The following is a 10,863-nucleotide window of genomic DNA, read 5'->3' on the forward strand; positions in this document are numbered from 1 at the left end:
GTTACCCACTTCCTCTGGTAGCTTGTTCCATACGTGCATCACCCTCTACAAGAAAAAAAATTGCCCCTCAGGTCCCCATTGAACCATTCACCTCTCACCTTAAACCTATGCCTTCTAGTTTTGGACTTCCTTACCCTGGGAAAAAGACCTTGCCTATTCATGCCCCCCATGATTTTATAAACTTCTATAACATCACCCCTCAGCTCTGACGCCGGAAAAATAGCACCAGCCAATTCAGCCTCTCCCAATAGCTCAACCCCTACAATCCCAGCAACAACTTTGTAAATTTTTTCTGAATCCTTTCACGTTTAACAGCATTTTTCCTAAAGCAGGGAGACCAGAATTGAATGCAGTATTGCAAAAGTGGCCTTACCAAATGTCCTGTACAGCTGCAACACAACATCCAAACTTGTAAAGTCAGTGCACTGACCAATGAAGGCAAGTGTGCCAAACGCCTTATTCACCACTGTCTACCTGCGATTCCACTTTCAAGGGAACTATGCTCCTGCACCCCTAGGCTTCTGTGCGACAACACTCCCCAGGGCTCTACCATTAAGTGTAGAAGTCCTGCCCTGGTTTCCCTTACCAAAATGCAACACCTCACATTTATTTAAATTAAACTCCACCTGCCATTCATAGAATCCCTAGTGTGGAAACAGGCCCTTCGACCCAACAAGTCCACACTGACTCAGAGCATCCCACCCAGACCCGTCCCCCTATAACCCACCTAATCTACACATCCCTGAAATCTACGGGCAATTTAGCATGGCCAATCCACCTAACCTGCACATCTTTGGACTGCGGGAGGAAACCGGAGCACCCGGCAGAAACCCACGCAGACACAGGGAGAAAATGCAAACTTCACTCAGATAGTCGCCCGAGGATGAAAGGACTCCTCAGCCCATCTGTTCAAGATCCCTTTGTATTCTCGGAGAACCTTCTTCAACCAGTGTATTGTTCAGACCCACAGGCTGTGCTGCTACCCAGGAACTAGAGTTTGTCAACGGGAGCATCTTCAGCATCCACAACTGGTCAGCTGTTACCATCTGAATCTCACTTTGTATATCTCCCCCCGTGTCAAGCTGTCTTTGCTTATACCTTCCTCCGTTGCTGCAAAGCCATGTAACCTTGATTCTCAATGCAGTCCAGTAACATGTCTTTTACAACAATTCCTTCCTCAGTCTTTGTGGAGGAGTCCTTCCAATTTTGTAAATTTGAACACAACTGCATCATTGACACTTTCCTTGTTAGTTACTAAAGCAAAAGCAGTTTTAGCAGATTCAGAGATTAGGGCACAGCAGAGGAAATTTACAAAGCACAATAATAAACCTAAGAATGTGTTTAGCACAAAAATGCAACAAACATCCCCCCACCCCAACCCTTGAAGTCTAACAATGATCTGAAAGGTAAAAGGTAAAGTTGCTACAGTCCTACTGCACCATTGGCTGCTCTCTCTATATTGAGACACACAACTCATGGTGGTTTAACCACGTTTCAGGCAAGGAGAAAAACATTAAGGACGGCTCATCATGGTAACCTCAGCCAGTGAGAGAATTGAACCCATGCTGTTGATATCAATCTGCATTACATATCACCCATCCAGCCAATTTAAAAGGCAAAACTCCACAACCTCAAATCAGCAATTTCTCATCCCTGCACTTACTAACACAGCAGCTTTCTTCCCAAACTCCTTTCCCATGCATGCACTAATTCAGCAGCTTGGCCTCTCCAACAGCCTCCCCAGGATCTCATTGGTCTTTGGTCACCAGCCCATTGTAACTAAAAGCTGCCAATGAACAATACTGAATATCCATAGCCTTTTGATCCTAACACATGCTAGGCTGAAAGATAATTCTGTATTTATTTTACTTCATGGTTGTTATTAGTTGCTACTGCAACTAATAAGGGAAGAAAAGTTTCACTGCACGAAACAAAAATGGATTACCTGTTCTGTTTCACACAGACTTCCACATGTATTTGCATGGATTCAAAACACGGTAAAGCTTGTTTTAATTCTCCAGCTGCTGCATCCATTTATAATTACTAAAAAAAAGTGAAAAATCTAAATAATTGATTGAAATTATGTCATTCTTATATTCATTTTCAGTGAGATCAATAACTGACCATATGTTTAGGAAAATACATCACGTTATACCCCAAGTACACACACAAAATAAATTTACATCAACAATTGAGAAGGTTGGACATTTAGATAGAAGAATATTATGGATGTTCACTTCTCAAATTCCAGTCATTTAAGAAACACAATGTTTGGATTGTCAAGCATTTCAGAGGTTGCGGTTTATTTAAATAGCCAACAAGTATTCTGAAATTGTGAGATTAAGCTAATATATCACCATATATCTCAAAATATGATTGCCATCAGGACTTGAGAACTCAGATTTAGGACTTATTCACCATTGAGGTAATAGTACAAAAGAAAAGCACTCTCAAAACATTCTAGCTATAACAATTTAAACAAGACAAATCAGCAAATAAAACTTACAAGGTCAAAACTAGTGAGTTGCTCAAGGGTTTTAAGTCATGTATGATCCATGGGCTGTAAAGACACCAATAACCAATTTGAAAAATTTACAATTCTATCGATTACAACTCTGAATTAACTCAAGACACTGCAGCTACATCAAAGCACTAGTCACCCTGATCGTTAAAACAGTGCTGGCAAAACGCAGCAGGTCTGGTAACATCTGCAGAGAGAGAAACTGCGTTAGTTCCTGGAGTCCCCTATGACTCTTCTTCGGAACGGCCTGTTCGCTTGCCCACCATGGACTTGAACTTATGTGCAGCTGACTCCCCCAAACAAATTCAAGGAAGGCTGCTCCAGATGGAAGATGCTTTTACCGCGGAATGCACTTCTATGCCTACGAAGCCCATTTGTAAGGTCATCACTGCTGTTAAGTGCGGGAAACACAGCAGCCAAACTGACATGCCGCGGAATTCCACAATCAGTTAAGAAAATGAATACGTTACAACGACCGTGTCTCCCGAATTTCCCGCAACTCTTCCCTCACACCCCCTCCCCGCAATAACAACCAAAACAGAATCCCCATCGTCCTCACGTTTCACCCCACCAACCTCCGGATCCAACACACCATCCTCCGACACTTCCGTCATCTGCAATCCGATGCCACCACCAAAGACATTTTTCCCTCCCCACCCTTATCTGCTTTCAGGAGGGACCACTCTCTCCATGACTCCCTTATCTGCTCCACACACCCCTCCAGCCCCACCACACCCAGCACTTTTCCCTGCAACCGCAGGAAGTGCTACACCTCCCCCCTCACCCCCATCCCAGGCCCAAAGAAGACTTTCCACATCAAGCAGATGTTCACCTGCACATCTGCTAATGTGGTATACTACATCCGCTGTTCCCGTTGTGGTCTCCTCTACATTAGGGAAACCAAGCGGAGGCTCGGGGACCGCTTTGCAGAACACCTACGCTCGGTTCGCAATAAACAACTGCACCTCCCAGTCGCGAACCATTTCAACTCCCCCCTCCCATTCCTCAGACGACATGTCCATCCTGGGCCTCCTGCAGTGCCACAACGATGCCACCCGAAGGTTGCAGGAACAGCAACTCATATTCCGCTTGGGAACCCTGCAGCCCAATGGCATCAATGTGGACTTCACAAGCTTCAAAATCTCCCCTCCCCCTACCGCATCCCAAAACCAGCAGAGCTCGTCCCCGCCTCCCTAACCTGTCCTTCCTCCCACCTATCCCCTCCTCCTACCTCAAGCCGCACCCCCATCTCCTACTTACTAACCTCATCCCGCCCCCTTGACCTGTCCGTCCTCCCTGGACTGACCCATCTCCTCCCTACCTCCGCACCTATACTCACCTTTACTGGCTCCATCCCTGCCTCTTTGACCTGTCTGTCTCCTCTCCACCTACCTTCTCCTCTATCCATCTTCTATCCGCCTCCCCCTCTCTCCCTATTTATCTCAGAACCCCCTTTCCCTTTCCCCTTCCCCTCCCTCTCCCCCATTTCTGAAGAAGGGTCTAGGCCCGAAACGTCAGCCTTCCTGCTCCTCTGATGCTGCTTGGCCTGCTGTGTTCATCCAGCTCTACACCTTGTTATCTATGTTACAACGAATGTTGGCCACAATGCCCGGAGAAATTCCCTTGTCCATCACAGCACTCCAGCATTCCCTCAGTCAGCAGGGATTTTATGCTCAAACTTCTGGGGTGAGGTAAAAGGGTGTAATTACACAACTAAAGCGGAGGTTTTGAGGGAGAAGAATCTTCCCCAAATTCGCGCCCACCGATCTCTCCCACCATCTGGTCAATACCAGGAACCAGAGCCCTGCCCGATACCGGGTCCGTTTCTCACTCACAAGTTCCTTCAGCTCTCTCGCCGGCAGAAAACTCAAATCCACCGCCCGCCACAGCACAACCTCCAGACTCTCCCGCGTCACATCCGGTAGCAGGTGGGACCAGTGCCGGAGAGACCTTCGTGATTGGCGAACGGCATCCGCTTCTGTCACTGTCATTAGCCGACCGGCACGTCAATTACCTTCCAGCACCGCCTTTGCGCTCCGGAAGTACTGCCGTTTGGCTGTGACCGCCTGACACTCACCCGCCCCGCAACCGGATTGGTTGCGGTCTGCGGGCACCGTCGACAGACTCTCGAGGGAAAATTTAGCGAAGGGGAGGGGGTGGGGAGGAGAACAAAGTTGACAAGTTTCACCAACCGAGGGATGGGAATGATTGGGAATCGTTGAACCATACTTTATCGGTTTTAAAATCGGTCCCCTCGGGAGGTTTCCTTCACCTACCACCCCCCAACCAAACTCCTAACAGGAAGCAGACGCCAGGCGATTGCTTGCTCCCGTCAGCGAGGCGCCGTTGGGCGCGCGGGGCTGCGCAGAATCGGCGGCTCGAGACGAGTGCGGTGGCTGATGCCCGGACATGGGGAAGAAGCACAAGAAACACAAGTGCGAGTGGCGCTCCTACGATGGTGAGTGAAGGAGGAAGGGATGCCGCTGCCAGCATGGCTTTCCCTTCCAATAATGTGTGCGAAGAACTGCGGGGCCCAGGCGGCGGGCGTCCAATTAGGAGGACCTGATTGGGGGCGGGGCTGCCTGGTGTGGGGGGAGGGGCGCTCCCACCTCTTTCCATTCACCTCCCGGGCAGAAACGAAGTGTTTTCTTGCTCCCTCCGACTTTTCATTCTCAATCTTTTGTTGCTTCCTCTTCTCTCCGTGTGTTTTTTTTTCAAAAAAGAATTTTGCTTTTGCTTTCGTTCTCCCAGCCCTGGTCAACTAGCGCTCAGGGCACCAGCAGTTGTTGATCGTAGAATTGTCGTGCAGAACTGGGAGATAGCAAGAACTGCAGATGCTGGAGTCAGAGACAACACAAGTGTGGAACTGGAGACCCGAAACGTCAACTTTCCTGCTCCTCTGATGCTGCCTGGCCTGCTGTGTTCCTCCAGCTCCACGTTGTGTTGTAGTGCAGAACTGCCCTTGTTTCTGCTTCTTAAGAACCTCCTGCCATCTATTTCAACATCATCTATTCCCAGCCCCCTCACATGTCTCTACTTTTCCCCTCAAAGACATCAATTTGATAACCCAGTTACTGAAAGGCGACTGAGTTTCACTCACTGATCACCGAGTAAATGCGTTTCTCCTGAAAACTGAATTTAGTAGTGATAGTCTTCTGTTGAGGATCCTGATATTAAATTCCCTTTATAGTTTTGTTTTACCCTACTCTTGTTTGGGTTAAAATATTTATCAATACTTATTGATTCCAAATACTTCTCTAGGTCAATAATTTTCAAGGCTGAGGCAGATATTTAACCAACAAAGGAAAATCAAGGGTTTTGGTGAGGGGTGGAGGGTAAGACAGGAATGTAGAGTTGAAAATTATCAGCTCAGCCATGATCGATCGCATTGGATGATGGAGCAGACTCGATGTACTGAATGGCCTACTTCTGCTCTGATATCTTATGATCTTGAATACATCACACTGATTTGAAAACTCCTTATAAATTTAAAGTTGCAGTGAGATACATTTAAAATAGTTTTCAAACTTTTTCTGAAATGTATTTGCACAACAATATTTAGATTGAAAATTATTTGGAGAGAAAATGGCAAGTCATAAAAGAACTCTTCAGTTGTAAGAAAATTGGAATTTAAGGGCATGAAATCCACCAACACTGCTTTATTACATTGAAGTGCTGTTTTAAGCAGCAGCTTTGATTATAGTTGAAGTATTTCAGACTAAACTAAGCCACAATGAAAATGTGTCAAAATGTTTCACAGGTTGATTTTTAAAGTTATACTGTAGATTTTTGTTCAATAAAATGTGGCTCTTCTGTTCAGATAATCATTGCCTAATGCTAACACTACTTGGCAATTTGAGGAGGCAAAGTCAGTCTACTTGGGCATGAGAGCAGGTTGATGTGGTATTATCATCGCTATGAGCCAGTTAAAGCTCCACTTGTATTTCAGCAAATACAGCAGTACATAGCAAATCAGTGCTTGTTTATAAGATGTAGAAACATAGAAAATAGGAGCAGAGGTAGGTCATTCAGCCCTTCAAACCTGCTCTGCCATTCATATGATCATGACTGATTGTCCAAATCAGTACCCTGTTCACGCTTCCTCCCCATACCCTTCGATCCCTTTAGCCTTAACAGCTTTATCTAACTTCTTGAAAATATTCAATATTTTGGCCTCAACCACTTTCTGTGACAGAGAATTCTATAGGCCCACCACTCTCTCAGTGAAGAAATTTCTTCTTGTTTCCTAAGTGGCCTAACCCATATCTTTAGACTGTGACCTAGAACCCCAGTCAACAGGAACATCTTCCTGTGTTTACCACATTTAGTCCTGGTAGAATTTTATAGTTTTTTTGTAGTTTTATATGTCTTCATATCTTCCAGATGAAATTTAAACTGATACACAAGGTGGGAAAGAATTAATGGAATTTTTCCAGGAAGAGAAGGGCTGCAATTCTAGTTTCTAGGCCCATGGTTATCAGGACAAACAAGAATGGATCACCCAGTTATTTGTCTCATTGCTGTAGGTGGGATGCTTTTGGATGTGAACTCGTAGCTATATTTACATTCAAGACAGCATAATTAATATTCGAAAGTAAGTAATTGATTTGTTTTTTTACTCCTTCTGGTGGAAGACCCAATCCTGTCACAAAGAGGGGAAACCTACAAAGGAAGGGAGGGGAGGATACAAAACAACTTCTACAAAATTCACAAAAATTAGATTTTTGAAGAACAGTTAATCATTGATTATTAATAACAGTCTCTGTTTTACTGACTAGCTTAATTTAGACCAAATTCTTGCATAAATGTTGCAGACCTTTTCTTAACCATGTATGTGAGATGTATTTCCTGTTTCATTGCAGGCTTTGTTGATAAACCTCCTGAAAAGCCACTTAAGCTGGTACTGAAGGTGGGGGGAAGTGAAGTTACTGAGCTCTCTGGTTCAGGACACGATTCCAGCTATTATGATGACCGGTCTGATCATGAGCGAGAACGGCACAAAGACAAGAAAAAAAAGAAGAAAAAGAAGTCAGAGAAAGATAAGCACATTTCAGATGAAGAACGTAGGAGAAGGAAGGTAAGTTGACATACTGCCTCTAAGAGCAGGAAAGTTGACATTTCGGGTCAGGGACCCTTCTTCAGAAATGGGGAGGGGTAAGGGAGCTGGGAAATACATAGAGAGAGGAGGGGTGGGGCAGGGGAAGGTAGATGGGATAGTGATAGGTGAATGCAGGTAGGGATTGATGGGGATTGGTCAGTGGGATGGGTAGTGCAGATAGGTGGGAGAGAAGATGGACACACCAGTCCCCTACCTGCACTTACCTATCACCATCCCACCTATCTTCCCAAGCCCACCCCTCCTCTCTCCATTTATTTCCCAGCTCCTTTCCCCCTCCCCATTTCTGAAGAAGGGTCCTGACTTGAAATGTCAACTTTCCTGCTTCCCTGATTCTGCCTGCCTTGCTGTGTTCTTCCAGCTCCACACTGTGTTGTCTCTGACACCAGCATGTGCCGTCTTTGCTATCTCAAAGCTGACATACTGTTGGTTTGGTCAGGGACAGTTTGCATATATGTACTGCCTTTAATCTAAGAAACTCAATACTCTTAAGTAGAAGTAGATGAATGATTGAGATATTGTTTGGTTTTGAGAAGATTTTAAAACGTAAGACATTGTGGGGCTGGAAGCTTTTAGCAGGGAAGCTCCACAATGTTGTGTCAAGGTGACTGCAGGTTCTGCCATTGATGTTGAGACAAGGGTACAAAGGATGCTGGAAAGGCTCAAAAACTGATGAGTGTGGCAGGGTTGTTGGTGTTGGAGAAGCCTGTTTGAAAGGTTGAGTAAGGGTGGTGACTAGAGGTAAGATGAGAATGTTGAATTTGGTGGAGTGAGGGTGAGCTACTCTAGGTCAGAAGAGTTGACAGATGAACAAGATTTATTCAGGTCATGATGTAATCTGCTGAACTTTACATAAGGTGAACCGTGAAGATTGGGAAGCGAGGCTGTATTAGCATAATTAAATAGAGAGAAATGAGAAAATTGATTAATACTTCAACCAGGGAAGGGTTGCAGTAGGAATAGAGGGACAATGCTGTTTTTGAGGAGAGAGCTGATATTTTTGGGTTTCTGTAATAGAGAAATTGTGTTTGAGGAAAATAAGCATTTTAGCAAAATCAACTTGAGAACTAATGGCTGTGCATTAGGAACTGATTAAGGAAGACTTCAAAAGGATATAAATTTGTCTTGTAAAAGCATTTAAGTGTTTTTAAAGTATAATAATTATGCTGCAGCTTTTACAGAACTATGTATCTATCCTATGTAACTAAAATTGAAAATAACCTGATTATGATGAGTCTAATGATTGTTAACCTTTATAAGCTTATATTAGAATTTGGTAATTTGTCTTTTTTGCATTTTATTATTTACATTCAGTATTTTTGTATTGAGGTTTTACTTTTGCAAATAAAATCCAATTACGGTTTCACGCAGAAATAAGCTCTATTGAGCTGGTCAAGTAAAACATATTTCAGCAACAAATCCACACTTTGTTGTTTAAGTTGCTTAAATTTTAAACTATTGATTAATTTTATTTCGTTCACTAATTCTCAAGTGTAGACTGTCCTTTGGTTTTGTTACCCTTTCTGGTAAGGGGACTGTTAAACAGGCAGAGAAAGCAATCGAGCAGTGACAGTTTGCATAATAAGCATGTAATTAACTTATTCTTGCTCTGATATCAGTAGATTTTAGCAACGTTAGTAGTGGATAAAAGTGTGTGTGCATTCCTCCATCCACTACCTTGGTATGATTTAGGATGTTTGAATGTTTCTTTCAGTACTGCTGAAAGCCACCTGCTTTTGAAAACATATAGATGTTGCAACAAGAAACAGGCTGTTAGGCCCAAACAGTCCAGGGCTTATTTTGCCCTGTGTGTAAGAAAACATTCTGATTCATATTTATTTGCCTTCTGTCCTTTTCTTTATCATATTCTGTGTCTAATTTTGAGTATTGATGTTTCAGACTTTGTATCTCAGTATCAGTAGCTTTCGATATGAATCTACAATCCCCCAACTGCCTACGTAAAGATGTTTCTTTGTTCTCAGTCCTACTTCTCCTGATTTGATCTTCAATCTTTGGCTCCTGGTCCTTAATCTCCCCAGCAAGTGGAAGCAATTTACTTCTATCTCTTAATAATTTTCCACAATTCTAATGTATTGCCCTGCAATCTTCATTCTAAAAACATCTTCAAGTATTGTTCATGGTTATATTTGCTTGTGCCAGGTGGCACTGTCATGTGTCTGCCTTATATGCTGTATTAAGTCTCAAATACTCACTGATAAAATGAAGTCCATCACTTCATATTGTGCTTTGAGATAATTTAAAAATAATCGCACCTCTTATGGTGAAAACTGGAATAGCATGTTGGAGAGATGGCAAACTTTAAGCTTTTGAATGTCAGATAACGGATAAAAGAATATTTGAGTCTTGATATATACCAGAGGACTATCAACTGTGTGCCTAGGCCAGAAAGAGAGACCCCTGCAGTGGGAAATACTTCAGAGCATTTAAAAAAAACATTGCATTCATGTGATGTGTCCATTGCTGGCTGGGCCAGCATTTATTGCCCATCTCTAATTGTCCTTGAGATGGTGGTGGACTGCCTTCTTGAACTGTTGCAAACCATTTTGTGTCGGGTTTTGGAGTAGATTTGTAGCTCGGGTTGTGGGTGTTGAGGTTGGTTGGCTTGCCAAGCTGGTTTGTTGTTCCACAGACCTTTCATTACCATGCTGGGTAACATCATCAGTGCATCCTCCGATGAAGCGTCGGTGTGTATTCCCGCCTGGTTTTTAAACTCTGGAGTCCGTTGAGCTGGATTGTCTCACTTTCCATTTTCCTTCGTAGTGGAGGGTATACGGGGCCGAGTTCTGTGTTTATTAATGGCTTTCTTCGTGGAGTGCCAGGCTTCTAGGAATTCCTGTGCCTGTCTCTGCTTAGCTTGTCCCAGGATTTTGGTGTTGTCCCAGTTGAATTGGTGGTTCTCCTGATCCATGTGGATTGAGATGAGTGAATATTGGTCGTGTCTTTTTGTGGCCAGTTGGTGTTCGTGTACCCTTGTTGTTAGTTTCCTTCCTGTTTGTCCAATGTAATGTTTCTCACAGTCTCTGCAGGGGATCTTACAGATGACATTGGTCCTGTCCATGGCGGGGAGTGGGTCTTTAGTTCGGGTGAGCAGTTCTCGTAGGGTTGATGTGGGCTTGTGTGCCATTCTGATGCCCAGCGGTCATAGGAGGTCATCAGAGTGGCACACAAGCCCACATCAACCCTACGAGAACTGCTCACCCGAACT

At 44.0% G+C, this 10,863-nt stretch overlaps 1 protein-coding gene and 1 long non-coding RNA gene across 2 annotated transcripts in view; one reads left to right on the top strand and one right to left on the bottom strand.

Annotated features, from left to right (window-relative positions):
• brd9 (bromodomain containing 9) overlaps positions 1 to 10,863 on the top strand; it is a 79,982-nt gene that overhangs the window by 9,280 nt on the left and 59,839 nt on the right. The window lies entirely within an intron of this gene.
• On the bottom strand, positions 1,946 to 4,831 carry LOC125485748. Its single transcript, XR_007264436.1, has 3 exons — positions 4,357 to 4,831; positions 2,507 to 2,560; positions 1,946 to 2,043 (listed from the first exon to the last, which is right to left on the bottom strand). It is a non-coding gene; the product is annotated as an uncharacterized LOC125485748 (long non-coding RNA).

Source organism: Rhincodon typus, chromosome 2 (assembly GCF_021869965.1).
Source record: "Rhincodon typus isolate 14 chromosome 2, sRhiTyp1.1, whole genome shotgun sequence".
Lineage (NCBI taxonomy): Eukaryota > Metazoa > Chordata > Chondrichthyes > Orectolobiformes > Rhincodontidae > Rhincodon > Rhincodon typus.